At 38.6% G+C, this 13,944-nt stretch overlaps 1 protein-coding gene across 1 annotated transcript in view; it reads right to left on the bottom strand.

Annotated features, from left to right (window-relative positions):
• The window catches only part of LOC122789362 (trichoplein keratin filament-binding protein-like), an 823,181-nt gene extending 814,405 nt beyond the window's left edge, over positions 1-8,776 (bottom strand). The window contains exon 1 of the mRNA XM_044056751.1: positions 8,717-8,776. The gene's annotated coding sequence lies outside the window, so the exon portion shown is untranslated. The remainder of the gene's footprint in view (positions 1-8,716) is intronic.
• Between the last annotated feature and the right edge of the window lie 5,168 nt (positions 8,777-13,944).

Genomic DNA, 13,944 nt, shown 5'->3' with positions numbered 1-13,944 from the left:
ATTTAACATAGCGAGACAGGTTTAAAAAAAAAGCAACGGAGAAAGCAAGATCTCCATTGCTTTTTACACACTGTGTCGCTATGTTAAAAGAGTTTAACATAGTGAGACAGCTTTAAAATAAGCAACGGAGATCTCCGTTGCTTTTTTTAAACCTGTCTCGCTATGTTAAACTCTTTTAACATAGCGAGACAGTGTTTTAAAAGAGACTTATACTAATGGAAAAAGTCCGGGCGACCGGACCTTTTTCCATTAGTATAAGTCGATTTACAACGTGCACGCTGGCCAATCAGCGTGCACGTTTTGGAATATTAATGGGTGTCATGGTATAATAACATATAAAACAATTCCCAAACCATCATACTGGCAGTTCTTAACAAAAGGCAGTTAACAGAAGAAATTAAAACTAACATCTTACTATCAGTTAATTGCACCTCTAACACATAGTACTGGAAAATATTTAACTGGAAATACTTACATAGAGCATTTTTAACACCAGATAGAATTTAAAAGATCAGTTCTACTACAAATTTTTTTTGCTGGAGGTGTGTAAAGTCAAATAAAGCAGACTGTATTAATATTTTTTATGAATGTAATAAAATTAAATCATACTGGAATGGAATCAATTATTTTTTACAAGCTTTATTTAATGAATCCTTTACCTTAACTAAAGCATTGATTATAATAAATGTAAATGAAGGTCCCTACCTGAATAAGACAATTATGTATTTGTTATGGACAATATTTGCCATATCTAGGAAATGCATAACCAGAAGGTGGAATTCAAATACACCCCCAACCTTGAAAGACTTCTACACTTTACTGAAGACAACTGCATTGATGGAAATAAAAATCAAAGAACTATGAATCTATCCCAGGCCACTGGTAAATAATCCTTGGAAGAAAGTTATATCTTTGTTGGACACTCTGCAATAATCAATATTGTATCTCTGATAACTGATCTGTTAATTCTATATTTAATAACATACAGTGTATATAATTGAAAGTCAGGCTATTGTAAATATTGTATATAGTTGTTTAAAATGATATTTAAAAATATTATGTAAATGTTATTTTAATTGAAAATAAAAACATTTTTGAGGAAAAAAAAATTCCAGATGTGAAAATATGAAACACAAAGATACTAAAGGGATTAAAGGGACATGCTGCTAAATGCTAGGAGTTTAAATCAGAAACTACACTCTGTGGAAGTTTTTGATGTCTGTGCAGTCACAGAAACCTAGGTCAAGGTTGCAGAAAGTACCCCGGCCTTACAAGGTTACAATGCCTTCCACAATTTCACACTGCAAATTGAAGATGTTGGAATCAAATGTGGTGGAGCATATATCTTCATTAAAGATTGTAGACTGGTCAGACAAGAAAACTCTGTGGTGCTACTCCAAGTCCAAATTACCATGGGTAAGACCACCTATAGGTCATCATCAGTTACGGGTCCCCTTCTATGAACCAAGATGCCCACACAGCTTATTTAGACTTACTTGGGACAAATAAGGTACAAACTAACACCTTAGTCATGGGTGACTCCAACTATCCTTCCATTAATTGGGAAACTTATACAAGCCCAAACTCACTCGCACAAAACTTCACGGAATTTGTTAACTCAAATTCCTGGAACAAATAGTGCACCACCCCAAAAGTGGCTCCAATATTCTAGATCTAGTCCTCACCAATATGAGTGGCCACTGCAATGCCTCAAGTGTAGGGCCTGCACTGGTTAAATCCAACCATAAATCAGTCATTTTTGAAGTAGTAATAGCACCAGAACTCCCCAAATGAGAGGTAAGGCTAAAAAACTCCACCAAAGCTAACTATACCCTCCTAAGGGAAGGTATAATCAATTTCCAAGCTCCAGTTTCCACATATGGCATTGAAGGCTATACTAAGGTATACACTGATGCCCTGTATAAACATCTACACAAATGTATAGACACAGCCATGCTGGGTAGGATTAAAACAAGATCCTTAAGAAAAAATAAACCATCCTGGTGGATGTCTGGCATTAATAAATTATACAATAAGCAAAAGAAGTTGCTGTCTAAAAATAAAAAAGTGTGATCCCAGAACTGGAAGAGCACCCAACTCAGCCTAAACAAGCAAATAAGACAACTCCTAAAATCTTCAAAGAGCAACTATGAGAAAAGTTTAGTAGCTATAGCCAAGGATAACCATAAGGCTTTCTTCAGCTACATCCGCAACCTAAAAGGTAGGACTCAAATGTGTGCTGCACTAATTGTGGATGGCATCACACACACTGACCCTGTTGGAAATTGCAAACCTGCTAGCAGACACGTTTGGTGAAAATTTCACCTCTCTATCCCCCCTCAAGCATACCACAAAATTCATCACCCCCCCACACACATCTCCAAAGAGCATGTCATCAATGCTGTCTCCAAGGCTAAAAACACAGCATCCATGGGACCAGATAGCATTCTGGGCTGCATTCTTAATATTCTAAAACAAGAGCTAGCTACTCCATTAGACACTCTCTTCAACCATAGCCTAAGTACTAGCTTTGTCCTCATGGAATGGAAAACAGCAGCTGTCAGCCCCCTCCACAAGGGTGGCTCGGCAATAGACCCAGGTAACTATAGACCCATAGGTTTAAGCAGCCTCATCTGCAAGGCAATTGAATGAATCAACATGGACCTCATTAATAAGGATATAGATGATCTCCAAACCCTGGATCCGTCCCAGTTTGGTTTTGTCAAGGGCAGGTTATGCCTGCTAAACCTGGTGGACAACTTTGAGAATGTGACCAGAGCCATAGACGAGGACAAAGCCGTGCACACAGCCTGTCTTGACTTGGTCAAGTCCTTTGACACCATCCCACATTCAAGCATCATTGACAAACTTACCCAGTTGAATGTCAACTGCTACCTTATCAGGTGGGTTGCAAACTGGCTCACAGATTGACAACACTCAGTCAAAGTGGGAGACTTTACATCTACCAGCAGACCTGTCACCAGTGGACTCCCACAGGATTCAGTGCTGGGGACCTTCTTGTTTGGCACATACTTCTCAGAAGTCCAGGCCAAAATGGAGGGGTTGTGGCTAACCAAGTTTGCAGATGACTGCAAATCAGGTGCTGTCATTGAATCCCCTAGTGATGTCAGTATACTTCAAGAGGGTCTCACACAGACCAACGACTGGTGCCAAAACCAAGGTCTTAAACTAAATGCTAAAAAATGCATCAACATTCCCTTCAGTAAAAACAGTGTCCCTGCTGATTATAAAATGAACAATAATACCCTAAGTACTAATTCAGTAGTGAAAGACCTGGGAACACAAAGTTGACTGTGACCTCAACTTTGATCACCATGAGTCTGCTGTGGTGAGGAAAGAATTCTACGTTGCTCACCTGATTAGCAAAGGCATTACCTCAAGAGGAAAAGAGTCCGATTATTGCATATAATGCTTCCTTTGGTATGTACTGTACCAGACACCTGCAGTAACTTGACAGACCTCAGAGATTTCTAACTAAGAAAATTCAAGGTTTCCAGCAGATGTCTTATACAGACAGTCTGCAGTCCCTGTAGTCCCTGTAGTCCCTGTTACTGTACGCAGTAGCGTATAGACTACTTAGAGGCAACGTATGTCTGGTTTACAGGGCTAGCTCTGACCCAAGTCTAATGGAAATGCTGCACATCCGTAAGTCAAATGGGACTGGAGTCACCCATTCCAGGGACCTCAATCTAGCCCGTGGCATAAATAGGACCTGCTGGAAAGACAGATCCATCTCTCAGAGGTTGCCACTGCTCTGGAATAAACTTCCAATCCATGTCAAGCAGAGCACCTCCATGACACTGTTTAAGCGCAACCTGGAAAACTAGATTGGAAACTGTAAATTTCTGCTAGGGGTTGACCCACCTTCTTTCCTGGACATGGGTAGTCCTTGCTAGAAAAACTTTGGGCCTAGATGATATCTGTCATCTAGTACTCTATTGGGATTTAATGGCTAAGATTGTAAAGACCCTTGGATCAATAGCCTACTAACATGCTATGAACCTGTGTGTGTGCATGCTAACCAGGCAGTTGTTATGAATGCCATATATGGCACACCTGTGATCTGTGGCAATGGCTTGCAAGGGATAATTCCACACAGGGGGAACTTGTTAGTGATGCTAGATATGCCCTGAAACCATGACTCATGACTTCCAAAAACACACCATGTGTACAACGACAGCCAATCTATGTAAAAAAAAAATGAATGAGTGTGTGGTTAGGCTGTTTAAGGCACACGTTTGCTATTTGGATTCATCCAGTGGTGTCCTATAGTATGACCCTTGCATATCTGCACAAACAGTGAAAGTGTGCCATATTACACAACATTATACTTAGAAAGCAGCTGCAGTAGGGTGGGAACTTGCAGGGGCAGCAGTTACCATTACAACAGGCAGCAGAGATTGAATCAGATGAGGAATCAGTGGAGGAGCCAGTAATAAGGGATGGTCATGCTAGGTGGTGGTCACATTTTGCTGTGGCACTGATAAAGAAGAAGTGAAATGACATAGCTTTAGGAGATAGTACATAAGAGTAAAGCAGATACTAGAGTAAAAATGACACATGCAAAACCAACACCAGGCTGTACGTACTGACGCATGATGATCACACAAAAGCAGCAATGCACAAAAAGCAGGGCACAGTTATCATTACTTGCGCAGGTGGAGAACATAACACAGAAGTTCATGTGTTTCACAGAGCAGTCTGTGAGTATGAGTTCTGAAAAGTATGAAAGTAAAATGTACTTTTCTGTGAAATGTCATTGGGGGGACCTTTGACATATCAGTCATTGAGAAGGGTCAGTGTTAGCAGAGGTAAGCAGTACACTGGGAGCTGTAGTGCTGTGATTGTGGGTCTGGAGGTTCAGAGCCTTAGCAGTAGTTCCAGCCCTGCAGCATGTTCCAGGTCATGAGTGACAGAGGCTTCAGTATATCATGCATGCACCATCCATGACGGCTGAATCTGCCAGAATTTGCACTGGATTTACTGTATGATCTTGAGCAATGCCTGTTACAAGCCAAGCCAAAGTGAATACAGGGACAGCCTCTAGTGGAGCTGGATCTTAGTTGTCTGTTGGCACACTGGCTACCATCTGTGAATGGGGCAGTTTAACGGTTCCATTGATGGCCCCTCTCCCTTGGTAATTGAGCTTTAGAAAACATTGCACATACCTGTGTGTTACTAATGTTATGCAGAAAATCACACATAAAAGACATGCAGTCCCATAGGTCATCAAGCACATCCTGCATCACCCTCACAATATCATGATGCTTGTGGTGGTACTAGCCTGGGCCTCCATGATGGCCTTGCACATAGGCTGAGTTGTAGCAACGTACACACTGACCACAGGGGAGCGTGGTAACCATGTTACCACTGAGTATCACTGCCCTTCAACCCCCACCCTGTGAGAGCTTCTCTGCTCAGGAACGCTAGGGCCAGATTTTGACATCTGCTTATTGGAGGCTAGCACACTCCCCTGTTTGACAGTCTCCTAATTAACCTGTCCTTTGTGTGAGGTGTGGGTAGCCTGCGTATCCTCAGTTGTACAGGCTATGGCCATAGTCTGTGCTGAGGATACAATGGTTACATTCCCTGTGCCCAACACACACATACACACACACACACACACACACACACACACACACACACACACACACACACACACACACACACACACACACACACACACACACACACACACACACACACACCATACTCCCTGACTGTTGCATCTTATCCTTGCAATGAACCTCAGAGGTTGCAGATATTCCAACATTAGGTTAGTGCAGTTCCACAGTGTGGGTGCAAGATAAAGAATGACATGCAAATATCCGGTGTAAGTGTGACTCCGCACATAAGTATGGCTCAGCACCACGAGTATATGTGCAACTGAGTTTTACAAATATAAACATGATAAAACATAATACTTTATGTGCATACCTTGCACAGGTGACTGTCGATGTTGAACCCCTGATGTACATATATACCATAAGTCAGAGATTTTTAATATGTTTGATTGTGACTAAGGGGTGTACAGAACTTAGAGATATTAATACACAGAAATAGACCCTCATATATGGGACATCTCCAATACATTGTCTCTCCATCTCTGCCCCAGGATCAGGCACCAAACTGTGGGAATCTGAAAAGGTGCCACTTCCTTTGAATGAGACCAAGAAACCTCTGTCTCCATGAGAGGTGCTACAGTCGATGCCCCCCCCCCCCCAACGTGTTGCTCTCTATTCTTCCTCCAGGAGTTGTCTTCCTTGTCAGGCACTGTTTATAATATCAGTAGCTCTGTGCTGCAACATTTCATAATTGTGGTTCTGGCTACTTACTGCATTAAAGTTTGGTTAACAGTATCCTTCCAGGCAAAGTCTTGATAGGCCTGGCCAGCTCCATGCAAACTAAAGAGCTGATATCCAGTGGGATAAAGAGCCTGGAGTACCACGTCAATTTTTGCGTCTGGGATCTTGGGCTTATGTGTAGACAATGTCCTAGAAAATATAGTAGTGTGTTTCTGCTTGGCCTGTTTTTTAGGCAGTGATCTGTTGGTATGGAAAACAGTGGAATTAATAGACTTCATGCATGGCCTTTACAAATCCTAAAACCACCAGTATCATCTTTGGCTATACAGCTTGTGGTTTGAGTGCATGACATTTAATATTTCTGTATGCAAACTCTTTAAGTAATGTCAGGCACTTAGGTTTCCTGAGCAAGTCCCCCACAAAACAGTTACATGCCATTGCAACAGATTGAGGAGACATGAGAGTTCCTCTCAATGTTGCTTATAGTTTTGGCAGGTTTTGGTAGTTTTATGTATTACACAGATGGTGGAGACAGTTATTTTTTTTCTCTTTGATATATGGTTCTAACCCCATAAAGAGAAGGTTTATGTACCAAAGAAAATTGAAGGAAGGGAAAACACGGTCCATTACTTTTAAGAAAGGTGGATGGATGGATGTTGTTAGACAGTTCCTTACTTGATAGGTTGCTAGGAAGACACCATTATATTTTATTTATTTATTTATTTTTTTAGGACTTGAAGGGGAGAAAATACATTGCAATATAGAGTATAAAGCTATTACTTTTTAAAAAGCTAGCAAAACAAAATTCATAAAAAGGCAGAGGTAGTATGAGGAATTTTTAATTAAATATGAAGTTCCTTGCTGAAAGAAAATTACGTGAAAACTTTTTACAAGCTTATGTATGATAAATGGGATAGGATGAAACCAGAATCATCAAAAGAGGACTTTATCTAGAGAATGGCTCATAACAAAATTTCCAGTTAAGGCAGAAAAGAGATATAAGGACAAAGTTAAGAATCTGTTGAAGTAGGGATGAAAGAGTTATGAAAATTAAATGAAAGAATTATAATTTATCAGTACCATGACCATTTTCTATATACAATGAATCTCATGGGTAGGGTGTTAGAGTTATATGAAATTATATGGAGAGACAGGTATGAAGAAGTAAAGTATAACAAAGGATGGACCAGTGAAGGAGAGATTAAACAAATTCAGTTAAGAAATATATGTGTTCTACATGGGCTCATTTTTTTAACTGAAACCCAGTCATTGTAAGGATGGTAGACATAAATGATGCAAACTTAGCTGAATTTAATTTTTTTTTTTTGAGTTCCTCTGACTGGGACAGATGGTGTAGGCAAAACATTATAACTAAAACACTTATAAACACATTTCTCAGTTATGTTATTTAACCCCTCCCTTATTAACCCTTCTTTTGTTATACATTACTTTTTCACACACACCCCACTCCTAATAAAACTTAAATCTTGGGTTACTATCTTATCAATTTCATTTGTTATATATCTCAACATTTTAGGAATAGTGAAATACCAAAAATTCTAAAATCAGACATTCATAAAGCTGATTTAAATGTGATATTTTAGTGAATGAATATTTGCAATTGCAGAATGTTAATGTGAATCCTTTCAAGTAGATGTGTGACCTGGTACACATCTGCCTGGATTCTTTGTGTGTGTGAGTGTCTACCTAATGAAGGAAATGTCTTTAATAATGTCATTCATTTCATATTCCACAAAGACATTGTGACTATATTCATAGAAAAGGGGAACTACGTATGTTACACACTACATTGTGATGCAGTACAGAAGGAATCGACTGTAGAGGCCATCTGACTTGTTTGTCCCAGGTGATGCACACACCCGTGTGAGTCTTTGCAGACTTCTGAACTGCACCTAAACATTTCCTTACAGCTGTCTGTGTCAGAAAACTTCTGCAATAAGTAAAACAACTAAATAGTTAAAACATCTTGATAAAGAAATTGAGACTACATCTTATAAGCATGCAGGACTCCCAGCATTCTTCGTCACCCACCCCACAAGACACAGACCCCATCATCATTTGGATGGAAGACAAGAATGATGCAAGCATTGCTGTAACACAAAGACCAAAAACTTGCTGCAAAGCTTTTAACACAAAGGAAACAAAACATTTCATGAGAAGAAACATTTGCCTGCGGCCTGTGGCATAGCAAGCCAGTTACCATATGTTTATAGAGACATTTATAGAATTCAAATATTACTAGAATAACAGAGTCATTTACTTACTCTACTGTGTAATTCAGAATCCATTTTTAGAGTGTGGTTGGTTTTATAGTGGAAAAACAGATGTGCTTAGTTAACTAGTTCTAGTAAATTAAATTAATCTCGTACCTTGAAATATCTTGCATAGCAAAGGAGTATTCATTGGCTGGCATGTTAGTGGAAACTGATTTAAAGAAGGCAGTGTGTTGTTGCTGTGTTGTTTAGTGGGTGTAGTTGCTGGGATTCTGAAAGGTGTTTCACTTTGTGAGGAATGTCTGAATTGTCTTGTCTCTTAGCAACCATATGCAGACAAAAGAAACTAGTATTTCACTGCAATGACCTGCAGGTTAGTCAGGTTTATTCTAGGTAGAAGCATTAAAAAACAGAAAATTCATTTAAACATTATATTTCACTGACTTGCAATATAATTCAGCTGTCAGTATAAGTGAGAGCAGCGGGCATTTGAGACTGAAGTTGTGATTCCTATTTCATTTAATACAAAATTATTCAACGAAGTTTGGTTTTAAAGAGCACAAGCCAGATCAGTGCAGTTTAACTCACACACTATAGATTTAAAAAGAACATATACTGCCATAGAAGCTGGAGGATTTTTTTGAGACTGGCATTTTGATCTGCAAAAGGGAAGCTAGTTTACTGTACAGTATTTCGTACAGTGTATACTTAATTTTCATTTAGCAGTGATTGATGCTCCAGGGGCTAATTCTGTACTTTAATTAGAATATCAGACCAGGATTGTGCAGCAGTGGACCTGCCAGTCCTGCATGCATCAAAGTACTGTCCATTTCTGCACATGCCAGCTGAAGCAGACATGACAGTAATGGCCACTGTATTAGGTGGCAGTGGAGATAACTAGGTCATGAGGCTATTTTAAATTTCAATAAAGATTTGATGTGTTTCATTTTTTAAATCAGACCGTATTAGATAATGGTATGCTTTTGTAAAGAACTAGCTAAATAAATGAATAAATCTCAGTAGCTGCATGCATATCAAGACAATTTCTGCCGCTTATGGATGCTAAGCTAACAAGACCTCTAAGTTTCAGGCCTATAGTTTAGAGGTCATGCTTTGATATGAAAAAGGCTGCTCTCTCATAATACCATTTAAGCTGGTGAACTACAGATATTGTGGTAATGGTCCAGCTATACCAGAACTGTATTCCAACACTAGTAGTAGCACTGCTCCTCGACGCATTACCTGTACCCTTACTTTGTCATCAGAACTACTGATTGTTTTTGCACTGCACTCTCTTTGCCTGTAAAATAAATCTCAGTCTTTCAGAAGAGCTTGTCTTGTCCAGTCTCACAAATTGTATTTTATTTATTTTTCCTTTGTTGACTGGTTTAGCCCCACCAGGCTAGTTGCCTCTTTTCAGGGGATGCCCAAGGTTCTATTTATACTACTAGGGGACATTTGGCCATGGTATTGAGGACCTTTCTCTACTCTTTCCGATAGGTGCACTTTTACATCCATCTGAGCTATCACCAACTCAAGCAGATGGGACCCCAGTTTAATGTCTCAACTGAAAGACAACACACTCAGGAGTACAACACCCCTACTATGCTGCACTGGAGAACAGCAATTGATCTGCTCAGTGTGAGAGTAAACCCACAGCCTTCTACACCAAAGGTGATTGTGCTACCTGTTGCACCACTGACACTGAAGAAATTCAACAATGACTGCATGTAGGAAAGCAGGAGTTATAGCCTTCCTAATAGTAAGCTGGGGGAGCACATGCTGTGATCATATTCATGCTCTAACCTTCAGTGTATCAGAATCACACCTGAGAAATGATGGCAGTCCAACCCAACAGCACTCAGATGCAGTCACCATGACTGCTGCTATATGATACTTCCAAAATTCCAATAACCATAAAAAATAAATTACTATAAAATAACAATATGGGTCAGCGAGTGAAACTTCATTTTTATCATGCCTTAAAGGCCATTACAAAAGTTATAAACACTCAAAACCCTGTACTGTCATCACTCACACACACTATTAAACAACAAGGATAATCTTACATATTACCCACTTCTTGAAGAAAACATTTAAAGTAAAAAGGGGAAGGGGATGCTCTGAAGTCTGTAGCTTTGATACAAAAAGCAGAAGCTTTAACACATTACACTAACTGTGGAGTAAGTATAAGAGGGAATTTTGACATAAGAAGAGGTATGAAACTCTAATGTCTGGCGTTATTCATTGATTGCAAGGGTTCATGAGTTATGAAGGACAGAGCATATATAAGAGACAGCAACAGGAGAGGTCTGTAAAATCAGGGACAATTGAGAATAATGCGGACAAAATCTGGGAGAAACAATAAATTATAGCAAGGAGAATTTTACTTGGACTTACTGAAAACAATAATAGATCAACAGATCTAGCATTGTGATGCACTTTACGAACATTAAAAAGAATGAAAAACTAATGTGCATTATTGCCTACCTGCAATTATCTGTGATTTATGATGACAGAAACAAAAATAAGATACATAAAAGACATTTTGTACACTAAGGGACAGGTGAAAAGTATGTTGGTGTGTGGGTGTTTGTGTGTGTGTCGGGGGCAGTGAATGGGGGGGGGGAGTGCCTTTGCCAACATGATGTATGAGCCAACACTGTTGTCTACTGCAAGAAATTGCTGGTTTGCACTTACAGTAGTTAAAAGTAATTCAGAGACATGCAAATTAGCTAATATTTAGGTCTTTCCTTATTATGACTAAATTGTCTCTAAATCACATTTTTCTGCATTGTGAAAATGGTCCTTTTGCCTGCAGGTCTTAAGGCCAACATTGGAGCTCTTTCTGAATCCCTGAGTGTATAGTGTAATATTTTAGTTTTAAATATTTGTAGATGTATGTTTGGAATAGTGCACTCTTTGGTTCCATTTTATTTACTAATTTATTTATTTGTTGACTTGGTGAGAGGGCTCGAGCAAAGGACCTTTTCAGCCATAACACGGGCACAAAACAGCAGACATTAAATTAATCACATATGGAAACAGAAGGAAATGTACAGTAATACAAAATAATGGAAATTTCAGAGACGCAGATTAACAGCAGATCATATTTTAGGACACTACACAATACAAAACTTGTTTTCACAACAAGTTACACATTTTGAGTGAATGGAGAAATTAGTTTTAATATTTTGCTACACAGGTTAAATAAAAAATTCATAATGGTATCTTGTACAATTGACTCCTAGACTGAATGTAATGCAGCAGTGTACATTATGCCATCCTGCTTCTGTAAATTGGTGGTAATTGCTTTCTTCCAAAAAATACTTCTTGAGTTTGGATTGGAAGCTAGTAACTGTCTGTATCTCCATAATTTCTAGCAGAAAATTATTGCACCAGGCTGGACTCAATTTGCAGGAAGGCTTTTCCCCAGTTGTAAAATCAAAAGATTGCCACCTTAGTTAGTAGCTCTTAAACTATATGAGTAAGTCCTTACAATACATTTATTGGGGGGGGGGTAAGACCATTGTTTTGTTCATTTGAATAGGAATGCAGGTACTGACTTCACTGTTGCTGTAACTAGTAACAAAATCGCTAATGTTCTATTTGCAGCACCAAGTAATGTTGGATTCTGAGGTCTGCTAGAAAGGTATACTTTCAGATTTTATCACATCTTGCAGCAAGGTATGACAATTTTTTAATTTCTCCAAGTCTTTTGGGTTTCTAATACCATGACAGGAATGGACCCCATTCCTAAGTCAAAGTACAATTAAAGTTCATGAAATTAGTATTGTTTCAATCTTTGATGTCAGCCAGAAGTGCTCTTTGCAGCACGCACAATGTGCCTAGTAAGGACTCCTTCTGCAATTTGTATGGGGTTACATGTATTGGTAACATATCTAAATATGATTGTAAATTCTTTTTTATAACTCCCATTGCTCCTACTACTATTGGAACTGTCTGGGTATCTTTCTTCTATAGTGCTCTCGTTTCTGCCTGCAAATCCTGATATTTTATAACTTTGTGTCTCTCTGTTGCAAGACTTTGTAGTCACTGGGTGTGGCGATTTCAATGATGACTGCTACTTTTGTCTTCTGTTCATGGACCACTATAACCTGTTTTCTAGCATCTATCTTTTGAACTGTTGGTAGTGGGTAATCCCATGTGATGTAAACTTCATCATTTTCTATGATGCTTTGTGGTTCATGTTTCCAGTGTTTTTCAGTCACTTCAGCACCATAATGTTTGCACAATCCCCAGTGCAACAGTCTTGCCACATTATTATGCCTTTCAGTATACAGCCCTTCTGCCACATTAGTATGTCACATCCAGCAATGGGGTGCAACTGTTTCCAATTCTGTTTTACAAAACCTTCATTTGTCTGTTTCTCCCACATGTTCAATGGACTTTGTAAACCAGAGTGTACGTAGCCCACTATCTTGGGCTGCCAATGTTAACATTTCATCTCTTGGTTTGAATTTAACTCTCCTTAACCATTCCTGCATTCAGTCCTGTTCAATATTAGGTTTGTTCAGAAGTTTTCTATACTTAAAACTATATTTATGCATTTTCCACATTTTTTGCCTTCTCATTTGGTCCTTCACCTTATATTCTTTCTTTTGTTTTTTTTTTTTTTTGGCACATTCAGTTGCTGCCTGATTTTTATCTACTTCTGGTTTGATTTCAATTCCTGCTTGACACCCATATGTTTCTGCTAGATTAAGTAGAGAAGTCATCTTAGATTTAGTCTCCTCATGTTTCAAAACTTTCACTACGTTTGAGTCTTGTGAGGTCAGCAGATATGCGTGCAGTCTATACATGTAATCAATTTCAAGGAGGCCCATCCCTCCTTTGGAATGGGGACTATATAATCTTGGTATGCACTGATTTTTATAAAACATTTAGTGAGCATGAAGCATTCATCTTGTTTTCCTGTCTAATCTATCCAACATAAAAGACAGCGAAACTTGCAGATGTTCTCCTTTTCCAAAACTTTATTCCGTAAGTGCTTTTGTAAGGACTAGTATCCAAACTTCCTCAGACAAAGTTACACAAGCAGTCAATGACTTATATACTTATACAATTAATAAATAAAACAATAAAACAATTATATAAAAAGACCAATTAAATAATTAAACAACTCAATTTCTTTCCTCCTATGGAAAACTATTTACTTTGTATTTTCATGTATAATTCAAGATTTTATTGCTAAATACCTAGACACTAAATTAGTGACTTGAATTAATATAAAATACAAATGTATTAAGTAGAAAAAAAAATATATATATATAACCCCCTCCACACACACACACACACACACACACACACACACACACACACAAGCACACACACACACTCTACCTATCTAACTGTTTAAGTTT

The sequence above is a fragment of the Protopterus annectens genome, chromosome 14.part0 (genome assembly GCF_019279795.1).
Source record: "Protopterus annectens isolate FY-2018-M chromosome 14.part0, PAN1.0, whole genome shotgun sequence".
Classification (NCBI taxonomy): Eukaryota; Metazoa; Chordata; order Ceratodontiformes; family Protopteridae; genus Protopterus; species Protopterus annectens.
Note: the sequence above shows the minus strand (reverse complement) of the source record. Positions and strands in the feature narration are given on the sequence as shown.